We start from the raw sequence: 20018 nt of genomic DNA, 5'->3' as shown, positions 1-20018 counted from the left end.
CCTGCCAGAAAGACAAAGCTGTCAATATTGTTTCCAGATTGTTCCACACTACAGCCACACCTTGGGACATGGTCAACAGAGAAAAATTGAAAGGGGAAACCATAAAGAGATTCATCCCCCACTCTTAGGCTTTTTAAAAATTTTTTTCGCCTGTAGAGATGGGGTCTTACTATATTGCCTAGGCTAGTCTCAAACTCCTGGGCTCAAGTGATGCTCCTGCTTTGGCCTCCCGAAGTATTAGGATTACAGTCATGAGTCGCCATACCTGGCCCAAATTCAATTTAGTTGAACACATTTTTGTAGTCTAAAAATGTATAAAAGCAACGTTAGTTTAAGACCAGGGGAAATTAATACAGGAAATTTAAGAAGTTCAGATTAACTAAGCTTTCTATGAGGAAGTAAATAAAGTAAATGTACATAAATTAGAATATTATACTACTATTGTTTTTATACTATTATTAAACCAAAGAGAAGGCAGATTATCAAAATGGTTTTTTTTTTTTTTTGAGACAGAGTCTTACTGTATTGCCCAGGCTGGAGTACAGTGGTGTGATCATTCCTCACTGCAGCCTGGCACTCCTGTGCTCGATGGATCCTCCTGTCTCAGCATCCCGTGTAACTGGGACTACAGGCACATGCACCTTGCCTGGCTAACTTTTTGCAGAGACAAGGTCTCACTATATTGCCCAATCTGGCCTTGAACTTGTGGCCTCAAGTGATCCTTCCTTCTTGGCCTCCCAAAGTTCTGGGATCACAGGTGTAAGCCACCATATCTGGCCTCAAAATGATCTAATTTTGAATGATTCATTTTGATTAAACATTGTTTACTTGTTTGAGAAATTTCTGTCTATATGGATATGAGTGTATAACTCTCTCTCTTTAAATTGTTAACAGTGGTGATTCAGCTGTGTCCCTTCTTATGAGCCAAATATGATTAGCCAAGGCTATTAAATCAACTCTAGCTAAACCTTTCTTTTTGCTTTCAGAACTGCAGTCTCAATAAGAATGTTTTGCTTAAAAGAACCAAAACATTTGAAGCATTAGGAGTTCATTTTTTTCCTTTTGGATTTATTCTATTTAAAATTTATTGAAGTGCTTACAAGTTTGTATAAAGCATTTATTACAGGAAACTTTGTAATCTGATGTGTTAATTTTCTTCTATTTAGTGTTAACTGTCTGAACTAGATAATTCTAGAGTTTGCAGATAATGGCCATCGCAGAATTGAAATAGTTTCTTAAGGAGTGGTGGGGGTGGCGTTAACCATTTCGAACTCAGCTGTCCTAGGCTGAGCACATCAGGGACATAGAAGCGTTTCCCTCTACAGCCTGAGTCCTGGGAAATGTGGCAATTTTTCATCTTCTGACATATTACAGACACACCAAAAAGAAGCTGAGACTGGAACCTCAGAGGACAAAACTCTAGAGTGGGTATAGTATATACTGCTCGGGTGATGGGTGCACCAAAATCTCACAAATCACCACTAAAGAATGTACTCATGTAACCGAACACCACCTGTTCCCCAATAATCAATGGAAATACAAAATTGAAAAAAAATAAAGTCTCACAGGAGACTACTGATCAGTTACAACACAAGGCCTGAGCTATGGTACTTGGACAGCTTAGCTTCAACACAGCAAATTGTAGTTTCAGTGAGAAGTCCAGGAGCACTCTGAGCTCAGTTGCCTCTGCAAGGCACCCAGGCTGCAGGAGAGTTGGAAAGCCTCAGCACTTGAGGACTCCAGGAGCTGTGCTTTTCTGCTTTATAAGTTCCGGCTGGACAATGTCAGTGGACTCACCAGACCGTCCAAGAATAAAACAAAGACCGCCAGTGCTAAATAATACAAAACCATCTTTATTATTTTGACAGGGAAAGGAACATATGCCAGTGAAGAAATTTACTGAGTGGTGTAATGATTAATTTTATGTGTCTACTTGCCTAGGCCACGGTGCCCTGTTCTTTGTTTCAACAATATAAAGATTTTTTTTTAGACGTCATTAACATTTAAGTCAACAGATTTTGAGTTAAGCAGAATCCATAATGTGGGTGGGCCTCCTCTAATCAGCTGAAGGCCTTAAGAGAAAAAGACTGACCTCCCCTGAGCAAGAAGAAATTCTGTTGCCAGATTGCTTTTATTTATTTATTTATTTATTTATTTTTGAGACAGGGTCTTGCTCTGTCACCTAGGCTGGAGTGCAGTGGTGTGATCATGGCTCACTGGAGCCTCAACCTTCTGGGCTAAAGCGATCCTCCAACCTCAGCCCCCTGAGCAGCTGGGACTACAGGCATGTGCCACCATGTCCAGCTAATTTTTAATTTTTTTTTGTAGAGATGGGGTCTTGCTGTGTTGCCCAGGCTGGTGTCAAATTCCTGAGCTCAAGTGTTCTTCCCAACTTAGCCTTCCAAAGTGCTGGAATTACAGGCATGAGCCACCATGCCCAGCCCAGACTGCCTTTCAATGCAACTCTTCCCTGGGTCTCTACTCTTGACGGCCAGCCCAGCAGATTTTGGACTTGCCAGCCCCTAAAATAGTGTGACTCAATCCTTAAAATCTGTCTCTCTCATTCTCTTCACATCCTATTATTTCTGTTTCTCTGGAGGACCTTGGATAATACAACTAGTGTGCTGAACAGAAAACTCTGGGGATTTTAACTGCTAGAATGGGGAAGTTCACAGTGATTATGCTAATTAAGCATTGACTTTTGTCTTCTAGACAGGATGAAATTATTCCATGGGTCTATATGCAGTCAGTCAAAATAATTCCCACTGCTCATTGATCAGGAAATTGTCTTCCGTGAAGTCCAATATGTTCTGACATCCCAGGTCCCAGATGCTCATACTGCAGCTGGTTGGAGCCAGCCGAGATAAAGCACAGCATTCATTTTGATAATGACTTGGCAAGTGCTGCTGTAAGTGGGAAGATTTTCTTTCCTCTAATTTCCTACCAAGATTTTCTTCTGACTAATGTATACTCAGCATACATGAGTTCTCAATAAAAATTGTGTTTTCTTTTTTCCTTTAAGATTCAATAGCCATAAATTGCCACACCAAGGAAATATGGCTAGAGCAAAAGGAAGGCAAGAAGTAAACATTAAAGAAATGAAATAAGATTTTTCCCTCTTTTCCATCAGTGCACTGAGGTATTTTAATGTCAACCATGGCCAGAGACCGTTGAGGCATGAAGGGTTAGAATATGAGTCTTGTTCATACTTCCTGAATCCTCCATCGAGAAACCTGAGTGTTAGGGACTGACTTGTGCCCTCTGTCCCAAATTCTTATGTTGAATCCCTAACCCCCAATGTGACTGTATTTGGAGGTAGGGCTTATCAGGGGGGTAATAAAAGATAAATGAGATCAGAAAGATGAGACTCTAATCTAATAGGATGGGTGTCCCTATAAGAAGAGGAAAAGGCATCAGAGACCTCTATCTCTTTCTGCTGTGTAAAAGGCCATGTGAAGACTCAGCAAGAAGGTGGCCGTCTGAAAGTCAGGAAGAGAGCCCTTGCTGGGAACCAAATTTGCCAGCACTTTGATCTTGGACTTTAGTTTTCAGAACTGTGAGAAAATAAATGCCTGTTGTTTAAGTCACCCAGCATGTGGAATTTTGCTATGGCAGCCCATGCAGACTAAGATGCTGAGATAGTCTCTCCTTTGGACCACTGATGGGGGGGAGTCAGCTTGCCTTCTCTGATCTAATAGTTTTGCTCAGTGGAAGGTGACACCAGACCAAAGACACATTGACTCCATCCTTTACTTGTGTTTTCTTGTAAAATGTAGAGTCTGCCATGCCCTGGCTTTAAGTCTTTTGGGGTTTTCTCAGTGGCTGCATGATCACATTCTAATTCTTCAGAAAGTCATTCACAAATCTTCACATTGTGTGGCCAGGCGTGGTGGCTCACACCTGTAATCCCAGCACTTTGGGAGGCTAAGGTGGCAGTATCCCTTGAGGCTTGGAGTTCAAGACTAGTCTGGCCAACATGATGAAACCCTGTCTCTACTAAAAATACAAAAATTAGCCAGTGTGGTGGTGCACGCCTGTAGTCCAAGCTATTTGGGAGGCCGAGGCATAAGAATTGCTTGAACCTGGGACATGGAGGTTGTGGTGAGCCAAGATCTCAGCACTGCACTCCAGCCTGGGTGGCAGAGTAAGACTCTGTCTCAATTAAAAAAAAAAAAAAAGGCCTTCACATTAAAGCCCCAAGCTCCTTCTCTTCCCACATCACTTTCCACTCTATGTCCTCTGTCTTCTAGTACATGGGCCCTGTATTAATCCATTTTCATGCTGCTATGAAGAAATACTCGAGGCTAGGTAATTTATAAAGGAAAGAGGTTTAATTGACTCAAAGTTCCACAGGGCTGGGGAGGCCTCAAGAAACTAACAATCATTGTGGAAGGGGAAGCAAACTTGTCCTTCTTCACTTGGCTGCAGGAAGGAGAGTCCTGAGCAAAAGGGTTTTGGAAAAGCTCCTTGTAAACGTTGAGATCTGGTGAGAACTCACTTATCACAAGAACAGCATGAGGGTAACCGCCCCCATGATTTAATTACCTCCCACAGGGTCCCTCCCGCAACACGTGTGAGTTAACAATTCGGATTACAATTCAAGATGAGATTTGGGTGGGGACACAGAGCCAGACCATATAAGGCCCTGTGTAGAATAATGATGCCCCAGGATACCTGCCTTCTGATCCCTAATACCTGTGAATATGGCACATTACATGGCAAAAGGGACTTTGCAGGTAGAATTAAGGTCGCAGACCTTAGAATGGGGAGGGTATCCTGGCTGATTCAGGTGGGTCCAATATACTCACATGCACTCTTAAAGATGAAAGAGGGAGGCAGACAAGCCATAGAGAGTGGAAGAGCCGGGAGAGAGTCACAGTGCAAGAGGGACTCTTTCCGCGGGTGCTGGCTGAGATGAGGATAAGGATAAGATGAGCCATGAGCCAGGGAGGGCAGGCGGCCTCCAGATGCTGAGGGCAACCCCTGTCCAATAGCCAGCAAGGAAACAAGGACTTCATGCCTACAACCTCACACAGCTGAATTCTGTCAGCAGCCCCAGTGAGCCTGGATGTGGATCCTCCCCCAGAACTCAGCCCCGATGATACCTTGGTTTTGGCTTTGAGAGACGAAGCACGGAAGCCAGCAGTGCCCGTGAGATTTCTGACCTCCCTTGGGAAGTGTAAGATAATACACTTGTATCGTTTTAAACTATGTTAGTCGCAGTTTATTCCAGAAGCCACAGGAAACATTGCCCCTGCACATGTCCTCATTTGCATGCTTTCTTGCGTGCTGCTGCTGGGAACACCTGTGCTTCAGCTCGCCACTAAGTTAAAATCTCACCTGTCCTGGAAGGCCCAGCTTCCACAGCCACCCTGAGCAGCACTGCCCTGCCCTTAATGACAGAGCAGAATGAATCACCTTCTTTGTGCTTGGAGAATTTTGCTTCTATCTCAACATAGTGCGTGCGGTGAGTGGTTAGCATCTACGCGATGGTTGCCTTTTGCTGCAGTCTGACCCTTGTCCCTAGCCCAGTGCCTGATAGTCTGCCTGTCAATCAAATATTTATTTATTCTATGTTGTGCCACACAGGTGTGTCGTAGGTACTAGGTATACAGGGATGCCTAAGTCAGACCCAGGGCCCTTCATTCTCTCATAGACCTTCTAGGCTACACATATTCAGGGCCTCATAAACATCGGCTAAGTTAATTGAACCAAGGCCTCCTAGAGACAAGCCACAATCACCAGGAAGCAGGACTGGCCTGGTCTCTCTGTCAGGGCAGCCTCATGTATATGCACACAGGAGTCTTCCTCCCACAACATAGACCATCTGCCACCTGCAGGAAGGTGTGGGGCACCAGGAATGCTCATCGCAGGTGGTATTCGCTTCCGCCATGATTTGCCTGGGGCACAATAGAGTGCCGCTTTCCTTCTTCTCCTCAAACTTCCTTTTTATAAGGTGACTGCAATAATATTTACACACATAGTTTCCAAAAGGCTTTTTTTCACATTTGCAATGACATTTAATTCTTAGGACAAACCTAGGGTACACACAGAAGTAAAGCAAAGAAAACATTTGATTGATTACAATTGTATAGCTGTTTTATTTAGTCTTTCCTGCTGAAAAGTCCCAGTTATATAACTACAGGTTAATCAGGGGCTGCTAATGGTTTAGCCTTTTTCTTTCATATAGGCATTTACAAGAAATAGCTGAAGCTAAGTTTTGCTTATGTTGGGAAATCAAGCAAGATCTGCATCTCTTACGAGGCTTAACTGGCTTAGTCTGTGTTAGCTCAGTAGTGTACCCGACCACTTCTGGCTTGGAGCTGTTTGGATCAGTGTTTTCACAAATAAACTCTAAACTTTTATGGTGCCTCAGTTTACCATTTAACAGAGGCCTCAGAAGAAATCCACTCTGCCGACCCCTCGATCACAGACTTCCAGCCTCCAGAACTGTGGGCGGATAAATGCCTGTTACTTAAGCTGCCCAGTCTGTGGGTCTTATGGCAGCCCAAGCACATGAATCCACTTACCTGTGGCCTTATTTAAGTTCCCTCCCATCCCTGGCCTCCCTGACCCGTACTGTCTACTTTAATCTCTGTGACCACGTCCCCATCTCCACCGTGCAAGTTGGGGGCCAGGCTGGCTCAGCAGGGCCTTGAGCTGGCCTGGGGTAACCCCAAGGCTGAAGATTCACCAGTGATAAACAGAGACACAGAGAGACACATGTCGGGCTGAGCTGGAAGCTGGATGGGAGAGTCAGGGGCTCAGTGCTAGAGAAGAGGCAGGAAGGGTCTCCTGTGTGGCAGGGGTCAAGGGATGGATAGAAGCCTTAGCATGTGGACAACAGACATGAATTGGAAGCTCCTGGAGCCTGCAGGGAAAGAAGCTGAGGTTTCTAGCTGCTTGTCCCGATGGTTATCTCTGTGTGCAGTTGACCTTGCTGGCCAGAGGTGAGGCAGCTGGGCTGGGAAAGCTGGGAGGAGACACCCCCAGCCTCAGGGACATCTTTCCTCGTGCTCTTCAGAGTCACGATTCACACATTTCTCCCCCTTCTTCTTCTGGGAGCCTTCTACAGGCGGGGAATGCTTCTTCCTTAAGGACCTCCAAGATGCACCCTTTGTTTGTGTCCCAGCGTCCACCACTGTGCCGGACACAGTAACTCCCCTGTAGACGCAGGTTGAACAAAAGGATCAATTGGGAAATCAGTTTGCAACTGCCACTTTCCTTTCAGTTTTACAGCTTTTATCTGCAAGGCACGATAGGCTTGGTGGAATGACTGGCCAAGATGGCAAAGCCAGGAGGAATTTGCAGCAGAGATTTTTACCCTCATTTTGGATTTGGTGGGGTCAGGTAACCTGAGGGTGATTCTGGAGGATGGCCGATAAAAACATTCTTGGTTCCAAAGTTTTCAAGAGCTCTGGAGGCAGGTCAGGCATGAAAACTGTGAAAATGATGGCTTGTCCTGTAGAACTCTATAAGGAAGAATGGGGCTGAGTCAATTATTGAATAGCAACTTTTTCTTTCCTTTCCTTTCCTTTTTTTTTAACCAGTGGGAAGCTGAACATCTCAGAACATCTATTATTATCACCAAAAACATAGATGTCATAAAATTTATAGTGCTCCATTTAGAGATTGGAAGATCTAGGCATTAAACACTTAAGCCATTTTCTAATGCTATAAAATAAGATAAATGATGTATCCTTTTTAATGATCCCTTTTCTAAGATTAAAATCTTTGATGTGGAAAATGTTCATTGCTGTTCCTATTTCGAGGCCTGGGTGAATTACCTTACCTTCTCTGACTGTGACAGACCCCTGTGCCCACCGCAAAGTTCTACCTTCCCATTTATTGGGTTTCCCAGGTTTTCTAAATTTATTGATTTAACTCTAGTGGTTCAATTTATTCCAGAAATGTATTCACTAACTGCATGGCACTGCACTTTCTTACAGAAGAGAGTTCGTCTATGGTTGACAGTGGAATTGTTGTCAGTCATCAATAGGAATACATGAGCATGTCCTGTTTAGAGTTCTGCAGGTAGAACTTGGGTAATATGAGGGATCGTGACTTGTTTGCATGAGGCTCTCAATGAGGATGTATTGTTGAAATTTTAATTGTAATTCAGTGGGTAAGCAAGAAATAATAGTTCAGAGCATCGTTCCCCAGAGTCCTTTCATTGTGACCAGGGTTTAAAGTAAGTGGCAAAGTAAACAAAAATGCTACCCCCCAAATATGGAGCAACCCTCCCCCTCCAAACTATCCCCACCCTGACTCTTGGAGCTTCACTGTGGCTGGAGGCTGCTGTCCCCGGCAGTGCTGCAGCCGTAGACACTGCCTGCTCACGGGACAGACCTGTCTTGTGTCTCAGCACACAGCCTAATGTGCTACTCCTTCTGCAACTGTCACTCTAGTTTCAGCATAGCTCTTCCATATTTTAGCCCGAATGGCTGACGCTGGTTGTATTCAGTGATGGGAGACAGAAACTAGAGAACAAAAAGGAGAGCTGCTGCTGCTTCCTCTTTTCTCCCTCCTCAGCCAAGCATGATGCAGAAGGTCAGCTCTTAGAGGAGGAGCAAGCAGGCCAGGACTGCTTCAGCATCCACTCGTGCGCAACTTAACACTCACATGGTAACACCATGCGAAGTTCGCGAACATAAAAACAAATGACATCGGGTCCTCTTCCCCAGATGAGATGAGTAGCATGCAGACCAAAGGACAGCAGCCCCCGCAGTGCAGCGTGCCGTGTACTGCTGCAGAAGGAGGGACAGACATGCCTGAGGATGAAGCCACTAACTGGGAGTGGGGGAGAGAGAGAAGGGGGCATGGGCTGTGGGTTTTGATGGCTGAACAGGAGTTTCCTAGGGACCTGGGGAAGGGAAGAGTGGACAGGACAGAAATAAATAATGCCAGAGTTCTGTGTCACAAACGGTGGACTGTCAGTACGGCTGGTGGGAGGGGCCGTGCAGCACCCAGTCAGCAGTAGGGCTGGGTGGGCAGCTCAGGGCCAGACTATGAATGAGCTTTCTAGTGTGTATGGCTCTGGCCAGGCACAGTCATGGTTTTCAAGCAAGGACTTGATTTAAATAGATCAGATTCTTCTAACATGGAGCTCAGGAGGGAGACGAGGCATAGGGTGGCTACCAAGCGCCTGCCAGAAATGGTGAGGCCTGGGCTGGGGAGGATGGAGAAGCTGGACCCAAAAGACATGCTTAGGGAGAAGCGACTGCGATTTGTGAGGGAGTGAGATGGGAGACCCGCAGCTTCTGACGGGAGTGTCGAGTGGACGGTGACACCATGCACCCAGAAAGGCAGTCATAGAAGGTCCAGCAGGTTGGTGGGGAAGCTGGTGGAAAGGCCCTCGAGGCATCTGCCTGCCTTCTCTGCTTTTCACCCCTTGCCCTGCCCTTGTCAGTCTTGTGAGCCTTGGTGAGCGTCGGGGAACTTCACTGGGAGAGGCAGAGCCACGGCCCAAGCTGTGCCCAGCTTGGAGGGGGTGCACAGGAGGAGTGTGGCCTGGAGAAGCCTGCCCTCGCCTCCTTCTGTGGGGGCCAGCGGTGGCTTGGGCTGGTGCTCCCACGCTTGTGCATTCTATTAGCCTGTGCTAGTCCACAGGCCAGCGGCTGGGTCTCATCCCAGCAAGGAAATTTGGAGCTTCCCGCTTTCCTCTTGCTTTTCTTTAGACAAGGTATATGGTGAACTCAGTCCTTCCCCAGCTGCTTCTGGGGGGTGTGGCAAAGCAGAAAGTGCTGAGATCTCCTGGTTCAGGGAGAGAGGGATCTAGTGCCTGAAAAACGTGACAAGAACACTTGGCTTTTCTGAAAACACTCATCATTCTTTCCTAGCATAGCAGTTATTTCCTGCCCCCGGGCTTTGGCGATAGTGTTGTCTGGTTCCACAGATGTCAAAAACTCAAGTTTATGCAAAGACTTTCACTTCTCAGGCTCCAAAGGCCTCCACAAGCTCCCCTCATCTGCGTTCATGGACTTGAATTTCATGTTGTCGAATGAGTGTCAGGTAGTGGCAGAAATAACGCATGTATCACACATTTATTGATTTATTTCGCTTGGATTTATTTTACTTTAGAACACCATTACCCAAAGCAGAACTCCGGAAATGCTAGTCCTACAACATCATCTTTGAAGAATGGGTTTCATTTTCAGATGCTTGGGAAAATATTGCGTTCCCTGTGCTGCTGTTGCACATCAATTCTCAACTCACAGTAAAGGCTCTGAGAAGGCCTGCATTGTAAAACTGTGCAGACAGGGTCTCCCCAAGTTGTCACACACGAGATCCTGGACTCTGCTTAGTGGTTTTCGTTTTTTTTCTAAATGCGTTTTGAACAGCCAGGGTACAGACTACCGTGAAGACCACCCTAGGATACACAAACCATGAAAGCCTTTCTAAGTCATGTTGTTGAGTCTGTAAAAGAGGAGGAAATTTGGGAAATGGGCAGCAGGCTTTTCCTGGCCCTCAAGAGAGGATCTCACTCCTTTTTGCATTGATCTCCCTTTTCCATTTTTACTTTGCCTCTGATTAAATTTTCTTATTGCTCTTCACCCCATTTCTTGGTGTTTTGCCTCAGATGAAAGTAGGGTAATTAGTTCCTTATCTCTGTTTTAAAGGAATTTCATCTGGCTTCCAGCTCAGTGGCTAATTATGGCTTTATGGATTTCCTTCTTTGAAATACATCTATGCTAAATACTGCCAGCTTCTCATTCACTTCAAGCTAAAGTGGGAAGCTCTGTAGGCCTAAATCTCTCCCTTCACTTTAGATTCATACTGTTAATGATAAAAAGGGGGAGAGGAGGCTGGGTGTGGTGGCTCATGCCTGTAATCCCTGCACTTCGGGAGGCCAAGGTGGGCAAATCACTTGAGGCCAGGCGTTCAAGACCAGCCTGGTCAATGTGGCAAAACCCCATTTCTACAGAAAACAGGCAAAAATTAGCCAGGTGTGGTGGCACACACCAGTAATCCCAGCTACTTGGGAGGCTGAGGTGGGAGGATTGCTTGAGCCCAGGAGGTGGAGGCTGTAGTCTGCTGAGATTGTGCCACTGCACTCCAGCTGGGGTGATGGAGTGAGACTCTGTCTCAAAACAAAAACAAAAACAAAAACCAACAAAGTCCTAAGTCAGTCCACAAAGTGGGAGAGGAATTAGGTGGACTAACAAAGTAATATGTACATGTTATAACTCCAGGCTATTTCTGTTTGTCAGGAGATTGCTTTTCCTGGGTCAATTATTTGGTTCCTCTGTGGCTCAGTTTTCTCATCAGTAAAATGGGAGAATAACAGCATGTAACTCACAAAATTGTAGCCAGAAAGAAATGTCAAGCATTTAGAATAATGATTGGCACAGAGCTTTAATAATAATAACAACAACAAGGCCGGGTGCAGTGGCTCATGCCAGCACTTCCCAGCACTTTGGAAGGCCGAGGCAGGTGGATCACGAGGTCAGGAGATCGAGACTATCCTGGCTAACATGGTGAAACTCCGTCTCTACTAAAAGAAAAAAAAAAAAAATTAGCCAGGCGTGGTGGCGGGCGCCTGTAGTCCTACTCGGGAGACTGAAGCAGGATAATGGCGTGAACCTGGAAGGCAGAGCTTGGCAGTGAGCCAAGATTGCGCCACTGCACTCCAGCCTGGGCGACAAAGCAAGACTCTGTCTCAAAAAACAACAACAACAACAAAAAAACAAAAACCAAAACAATACAATAATAATACATAATACTACTCTAAAGAGATACTTAAATGAGTTTTTCTAAATTTACATCTAATTCTTTTTCCCAGGCTTTACTCAATAAAATCAATCATGATAAATCCTGGAAAACAGAGCCTTAACATCACAGTGTTATTAATTCACCAAGCATTGCTAGCACTTTTTACTTTATTCTGGACATCAAAAAATGCTTCTGGTCTGGACACTCGAATAGCAGAGTGAGCGAGAGGTCCTGGGGGGAATTTGGAGGCCTGAGTCCTGGTTCCCAGTCCCCCACTTCCTAGTGATGGGCTCCTGGGTCACTACCAAATGACCAGCGCTGACATGCACTGAGGGCTTACCAGGTGCAGAGCAAAGTTCAAAGCACCTTTCCTGCATCTCCATTGTGGACATGGGACAGTGAGGTGACAAGAGGCGCTCAGTCACCAGCGAACCTCAATTTCATCTGTGAAATAATAACACCTCCCACTCATCCCTCCCGGTGGGATTATCAGAAGCTTGAATGACATTGAGTGTCTAGAAAGTACTTTGAAAGCTGCAGCGTTCTGGTGGATGAATGTAGGAGGTCCTCAAGTTTTCACTGAAAAGCTTCTGGTTGATGCGTGATTTCTCCCCTTTGCAGGAAGCCGACAAGAAGCATGTTGCCGAGTGATCTTGGGTTTCCATCCTCCATGCCCGTGCATCCACACGTGGGCCCAGCCAGCAAGGAGAAGTCTAACAGGCAGGAGGAGGGGAGACACAAAGAGCCTCCGCAGTAAGTCACAAGAAACCGCCTGCACTCTGACTTTCTTTAGCTTCCTCAGCATTTTGTACGGGACTCCCATGGACCGATGTGGGGGTTAGAACTGGAAGGAAAGGTCCCTCTCCTCCCATCTGGAGGTGTTGAAGTAGCACTGGGCAAAGCCCAGGGTGGTACCTCTGGGGCTACGGCAGAACAGGGGTGTTTAGTGGGTTGGAAGCCCCCGTCCCCAACAAAACATCTCTGACCTGGTTTAAGACATTGGAGGTCCACACACATTTCATTTGAAAAAGGAGTTTCTAACTCTTAAGATAGAAAATCACCAATGAAGTCCAACCCTTAGTGAGAATCAACTGACCTTTCCTCTGCACTCCATCACATTTTAATTTTTTTTAACTTTTTTTTTTGGAGACAGGGTCTTGCTCAGTTGTCCAGGCTGGAGGGCAGTGGCATGATCATAGCTGACTGCAGCCTTGATCTCCTGGGCTCAAGTGATCTCATCTCAGCCTCCCGAGTAGCTGGGACCACAGGTGTGTGCCACCAATTAGGTGTGCAGCTAATTTTACTATTTTTATTTTTTAATAGATATAAGGTCTTGTGTTGTTCAGGCTAGTCTCGAACTCCTGAGATCAAGGAATCTTCCCGCCTTGGCCTCTGAAAGCGCTAGGATTGCAGGGACAAGACATCTTTACATTTTGTGGAGGTTCTGTTTGCTTCTGCACCTTGGTCCGATCCTAGCATGGTCAGTTATCACCAAGTTGGTGTCTCTCATGCCACTGCATGTTCCTGAAGGAGAAATAGTTTATTTTTCCTTGTGCCCCACCTCAAAGGATGATCAACATATTAAGCCGACACTCCAGAATGTATAGGCTTCCGATCAATGCGCTGTCTTGCCAATGGTCCCAGAACTACCCTCTCTTCAATATGCCTCTTTTGACAGAGCTCAAGGTACAGGAAAATCTCAAATGCAGAAAAGTCTTTGAGTGTGAATTTAATTTTCAGTGCATCAAAAAATCATTTAGCACTAGGAAGATCGTCTCTCTGATGGGAACGGTGTGTGCCTCTAAAGAATGGGTTCCTTGAGAGGGTAGGAAATGATTCTGAAGGCTTCTTAACATGAAATGCTGCTATGCTGGTTGAAAAAAAAAAAAAATCAGTTCTGTTATTTCAGAATTCTACTTTCTGCTTCCTTCCCAATCATACAAGCTACATGACACTGAACTCTGTGTGCTAGGCAGTTCTGCAAAGGGACAGGCGGTCCTTGGGTCTGGGTTGAAAACAAGAGCTTAAGTCCAGTCTCTCCAAGCACTGGTTAGCTGCATGCAACATGGCATGTCCATAGATGCTGCATTCTGAAGAAGTCAGGATCACCAGCAACAGATAGAAAGAGACCCTGGGCGTGATGGCTCATGCCTGTAATCCCAGTACTTTGGGAGGGATTGCCCGAGTCGAAGAGTTCAAGACCAGCTTGGACAACACAGAAAGACCCCTGTCTATAAAAAAAAAAAAAAAAAAAAAAAATTAAAAAAGACCACGCTGGGAAACATACTGAGACTCTGTTTCTACAAAAGAGATCCTCCCCCCTTTTTTTTGGAGACACAGTCTCATTGTCACCCAGGCTGGAGTGCAGTGGCACAATCTTGGCTCACTGCAACTGACGCCTCCCAGATTCAAGTGATTCTCCTGCCTCAGCCTCCCAAGTAGCTGGGATTACAGGCATGCACCACCACACCCGGCTAATTTTTGTATTTTTAGTAGAGGCGAGGTTTCACCATGTTGGTCAGGCTGGTCTTGAACTCCTGGCCTCAAGTGATCCACCCGTCTCAGCCTCCCAAAGTGCTGGGATTATAGGGGCTAGCCACCAAACCTGGCCTTTTTTTTTTTTTTTTTTTTTTTAAGGGTCTGTGTCTCAATATTGTTGCCCAGGCTGCTCTGGAACTCTTGGTCTCAAGCGATTCTCCTGCCTCAGCCTCCCAAGCAGCTAGGATTACAGGCACACACCACCTAGCCTAGTTTATCCCAAATTTTTAAATAGAAATCTGTATTCCTGAAAGAAATATGAAAAGGACCAAAGCAAAGTGGTTTTCACTTGTTTGTTTGCATGTTGGAAGTGAGATTGCCTTTAGATTATCTTTCCCAATATTACTATAAATTAAACTAACTTTAAAGTGACGAACTTTCCTCCCAAGCTTACTGCACTGTCTAAAGGCCCTTGTGGTCTAAAAGCAAAAGATCATATGTTTTAAGGATGAATGGTGCCATTGTTACTATGTGAATGCTCACTATGTTTAGGCTCTGTGTTGAGTTTTACTCAGTCACTCATTTAAAAAATTTATTTATTAATGCATCACTTCGTTTATTCACTTAGCGCCTGTCTTGAATACCTGCTATATCTCACGAACTGTGATAGGCACTGGTGGAAACAGAAGTCAGTGAGATACATGAAGGAGGCCTGTAGTAAAGATAGAAATTAAGACAAACAAACACAAAAATGCCTGAGAATTGGCCAGGCCCGGTGGCTCATACTTGTAATCCCAACACTTTGGGAGGCCAAGGCGGGTGGATCATTTGAGGTCAGGAGTTTGAGACCAGCCTGGCCAACATGATAAAACCCCAACTCTACTAAAAATACAAAAATTAGCTGAGCGTGGTGGCAGATGCCTGTAATCCCAGCTACTCCAGAGGCTGAGGCAGGAGAATTGCTTGAACCCGGGAGGTGGAAGTTGCAGTGAGCCGAGATCGCGCCGCTGCACTCCAGCTTGGGTGACAGAGCGAGACTCAGTCTCAAAAAAAAAAAAAAAAAAAAAAAAAAAAGCCTGAGAATTGTTGTGTTACCAAAAAGAAAGCACAGAGTGCCACAGGAGTCCTCCAGTGTTTGGCTGCCCCATCTTTCCCTAAGCTTTACAACAACGCTGTTATGCCCACTATGCCGATGGGGAACTGAGGGGTGGAGCTTACTTATGGAGCAAGAGTTTGCAAAACCAAGTTGACGAAACTCTACATGTTCTTGCCGCTCCATCTCCTCCCTGGCTTGGAACTTCCATGCTGAAGAGTCCAGATGGACCTTAATTTTAGAGACCTTAGAATGAGTTTAGGCTTATATGCTCCAGAACTCACTGGAAATGTCAGGGAAGGGACAGCCGTGGGGAAGGGGGTGCATTGTGCTGAGAATTTTGTATAAGAAGCCAGCTCAACAGTGAAAGGTGGTGACCATTTTTCAAGTGTCCTTGGTTTTTCATGTGTCATAAAATTGTATTATTCAGGAAAAGTCCCTACAATCAAATAAAAAACTTCTATGAAAATATAAAAAGAAAAGCTTACTGATGCATGCTTATAAACTGGTTACAGTACTTTCTCTGTGGCCTCAGGGCTGGAGGGCTGTGTTTTTTCAGAGGTGACCAGGGACCATCCAAACACAGCCTCCTTCCATTAATGTGACCTTCTGTTAACCAGCATAGACTCTTCTGGTCCCATTCAGAGAGTGAATTCCTTCATTAGCTGGGAAGGCGTGGTCCCACCTACTTATAGGAATGAGGGGCCACCTTCATCCTACCCCATAGGGTGCAAACTGGCCACAGCCTTACCTATTCGTATAACGCACAATTGTCATGTAATAACCCCGTGGGCCACCCTGGCTTGGGCCATGTTTCCTCAGCTCCCTGGGAGTGCTGGTGGTTATAATCATGTTCTGCAGTCCCAATGAAGGCTCCCACCCAGTTGAGGAAAAGTCAGCCTGTTTGTTGCGGCAAGATCAGCCCACGTGGGCAGGGTATCCCTCAAGTGAGGCAGTGATGCAGCTCCCAGGGGCCCCAGGACAGGAGCCACACTGCCTGCCGGCACACACCTCAGTCTCCAGGCAGCAGCCGCTACCTCCAGGGTTCAGCTCCCAGTTCCCCGGCCCACTCTGTTCTCCCACGCTTCACCTTGCTCCAAGAGAAAGCTTTGTTTCATGCTTCAGAAAACTGCTGTGGGCCTGGAAAGCCTTTCAGGCAGAGGCATTCTAATTAGTATTGTGACTTCCCTGGGAAAATCATTTCCAGGCTTCAAAGAACCTCTGATGATTCTCTAACTTTTCCTGAGGGTCCCTGGGACATCTCAACCACGAAGCTCGTTCCACTTAGGTTTTTGAGTCAGAAATGCAGGAATTTTCCGCTGGTAGTGGCTGGAGCTTCCTTGAGATGAGTGAAGAGCAGGTGAGCTCTCCTGCCTCCCACCATCACCAGCCTGGATCAGGAGGGGAGAAGGAACTTGCTTGCACATTTTGCAACCAAACTCTATGGTAGAAAAAGGCCCTCGTAGTGGGTCTTAAGATAGATGAAAGGAAAAAAAAAAAGAGCCCTCACTTGCTCCATTTCCCCAGCCACTGCCCATGGATGCCATCGGCTGATCCCTCCACTTATTTATTCAAGTATTTCTCCAGCATCCCCTGTGTGCCAGGTGGAGGCCTCTGCTGGGGTGCAGTGGTGCACCCTGAAGTCCTGTTCTGGCAGGGGAGACAGAGCATGGACAAATGAGTAAGTGGACTCCGAAATGTCAGGTAGCAATGCTGAGCCAGAAGGATCAGAAGTGGGGGACTGAGGTGTGGGAGGACGTGTGCACTAAACAGGGCCTCAGGGAAGGGGAAGTGGTCTCTGAGCAGAGATCTGGTGGAGTCCAGGAGAGTCCCATGTATATCCAGGAGAGCCTTGGTCCAGGCACAGGGCAGGGAAGGAGCAGGTCCTGAAATGACATGGGCCTGGCCTGTGGAAGGAGCACCTGAAGGCTGGCACGGGGGGAGGGACTGGCCGCAGGGAAATTGGACCAGCGACTGCTTCATGCGGTGCAGGACTGGCAGCAGGGGACCTTGACCGGCAGCTCCATCATGGGGCACCATCTTCTGATCTCTAAGTGGCCCTTTCCATGGAGCTGTCATGGATAAATGTTTTCTGTAGCTATTGTGGAGCACTGGGTCCTGTTCCTTTCTACGAGAGCAGCCGTTCCCAACTGGGTGTGACTTTGCTCCCCACGGGACATCTGGCAAGTCTGGAGACGTTGTCACAGCTTGTGTGTGTGTGCAGGGGCGCACATCCAGTGGGTAGAGGCCAAGGGTCCTGCTAAGCATCCCACAGTGCACAGGACAATCTCACAACAAGGAATTATCCAACCCAAACTGTCAAGTGTGCTGAGGTTAAGAACCTTGAGACCAAACAGGAGCATCGGTGAGCATGGGGAAGGATGCACGTTTTGACTGACAGTCACTGGTACCAGGCTCTGGAGGGCCTTGTGGGGTGGTGGAAGGCATATGGGGAAGAGGTGCTTGGCTTCTGCAAATCCTTCTCCCATGGGAGAGAAGTCTGCATGGCTCACAGGTGACCCATCCCCACAGTGACCGGGACGGAGCAGACCACTGCCTGGGCCACTGCCTCGGCCTCTCGTATAGTTTAGCAAAGACCAATGTCAGAGCCTGAGACCATGAGCTCTGGCCTAGGATGGATGGATGGATGCTTTCACTTTCTTGACAGGTATCTCCAAGACCCAAGGCCATGGCTAGCTCATCTCACAGTGGTGCTCACTGGGCTAAGCAATTTACACACATTGACCTATGATCTGCCCTTTGCTACAGCCTATTTTCTACATGGTAGTGCTGAACAGTGAGCAGGTACATTCCTGGTGCAGGGTGTTTGCCTTTGCTGTGATCTGATCTGCCTGGTATGCTCCCTCCTCACTTCTCCTGCCCTTTCAGTATCCGGGTCTCAGCTGGAACACTTCCCCCATGCAGAGGCCTTTACCCCTCCAGTTCGTTTCCTTCATCCTTGTTTTCATACCACTTACTAGCCTAATTGAAAACAAGCTACTCGAACGAAGAAGTCATTGTAGTATAATTCAATTACTCTAGTCTTGGAAACAAAAAATGGAGGACCCTCCTCCCCAGGACAATTTCAGGGAAGAAGCTTCCGGCTCCACCACCAGCACCCTAAGCTGAAATTCTACTTAAATGATTCCCTGATTTTTATACTTGGAATGCAATAAATGTATTTTAACTGTTCTGTCGGTATTTACATATACCCAGGCTGGGCTTCTGCAGCCCCCGCTGAGACTGGCCCCCTGCCCCTCAGAGCACAGCCCTAAGTATCAGTCTCCCAGAGCCCTTTCTCTGGGTCCTGCACCTTCCTCCCCCAGCCCCCCGCCACCTTTATTAAAACAACACCTGCCCCATGTCATAGCCCCTCAGGTGCCGGCTCAACTGAGGTGTCCGTGGCTGGACAGAGGTCTGATGTGCTTCTTGGTGCAGGAGGTGCTGGGTGGGAAGGGAGGAAAGGGTGGGAAGGGAGTCGGGCCAACAGCAACCGGTGACTGGGAGGGAGAGGGCAGGGGACACCCTGGAGGGCAGGCAGGCTCACCTCCTGCCCCCTCTGGGGTGGTACCTGCCCCACTTGATGCTGCCTGAGGCGGCATCCTGTGTGGCCCTACTTGGCTGTGAGTGTGTCAGGCCCGTATGGTTACCCCAGGAAATGGGAGCTGCACAAAGCCACGTGCAGAATCGCGTGGGAGTTTAATAATCCCAGCTGGTGATTGCTGCCCCGCTGCTGCGTTCCTCCCCATCAGACCCCTCACAGGCTTCCCTCCAACCCGATGCTCCAGTTTCTGAGGTCTGTCCGTTCTCTGAAGCGATTCTACACCTTTTAGGCTCTGGACTCCATGTTCCTAATTTTTGTGTGTGGGGGGTCTCTCCCCACTTCCCCATTAGCTCACGTCATCTTTGCGCAAAAAGGATCACTTGTCAGCCGTGGGGAAGAAAGGGCTGGCACTGCTCTGAAGCTGCTTAAGTTATGACATTAGGGAAAATAAGCCGGCTTCATTGGGCCTGGGGTAGGCGCCTGAGCACTGGTAATTTTAAGAGCTTCCCAGGAGATTTTACTGCTGCCAGGGTTGAAGATCACTGAATTGAGTACGTTCTCAACTCTTTAAAAATGTGTATTTGTTTACGTAAATATATGTCTATTTTTCCTGCCAGAGAAAGGTGGGGTCCCACTGGCTTCAGTTCCTGCAGCCCCCTCCCCCTCCCGCCCCGCACTGTGGCTGTGACACATCAGTATTCAGTCACCTGGAGGCCGCCTGTGGCTGTGTGACCCAGGACAGGCCCTCTGACTTCTCTGTGCCGGAGTCGTCTCATCCATGAAATGGGAATCGTCAAGGCACCTACTTCATTGGGTCGTCACTGCGCAGCCCCATAGCGCCCCACGCCTTGCATGACTTTGGCTCATTCCTCACAATCAGGCCTTTTGCTGTGAAGGTAGCATCTCTTTTAAAAAAGATCTGGTGGTGGTGGTGGGGCGGGGGGGCGGTGTTCTCTCCGGGGGCATCTGGAGTTTGAGAAGCGCAGGACCCTGCAGGCTTCCCTCTCCTGTGAGTGTTTTCAAAGTTAACTTTGGGACGGTTCTCCCGGAGGGCCGGACAGAAACTCAAAGAACCGGCCTCAGGGGATCTGAGTAAATTCCACCTTCGTCAATTCCTGGTGCTCCGTGAAAGATGCTCTTTCCCTTGGGGCTTCGGAGCTGGAGCATTTGTAGACAGTTCCTGCCTCTTCC

General features: G+C 47.1%; 1 protein-coding gene across 1 annotated transcript in view; it reads left to right on the top strand.

Moving 5' to 3' along the window:
* The window catches only part of B3GALT5 (beta-1,3-galactosyltransferase 5), a 95683-nt gene that overhangs the window by 31229 nt on the left and 44436 nt on the right, over positions 1-20018 (top strand). The window contains exon 2 of the mRNA XM_025380168.1: positions 12334-12465. The gene's annotated coding sequence lies outside the window, so the exon portion shown is untranslated. The remainder of the gene's footprint in view (positions 1-12333; positions 12466-20018) is intronic.

This window comes from Theropithecus gelada, chromosome 3 (assembly GCF_003255815.1).
Source record: "Theropithecus gelada isolate Dixy chromosome 3, Tgel_1.0, whole genome shotgun sequence".
Classification (NCBI taxonomy): domain Eukaryota; kingdom Metazoa; phylum Chordata; class Mammalia; order Primates; family Cercopithecidae; genus Theropithecus; species Theropithecus gelada.
Note: the sequence above shows the minus strand (reverse complement) of the source record. Positions and strands in the feature narration are given on the sequence as shown.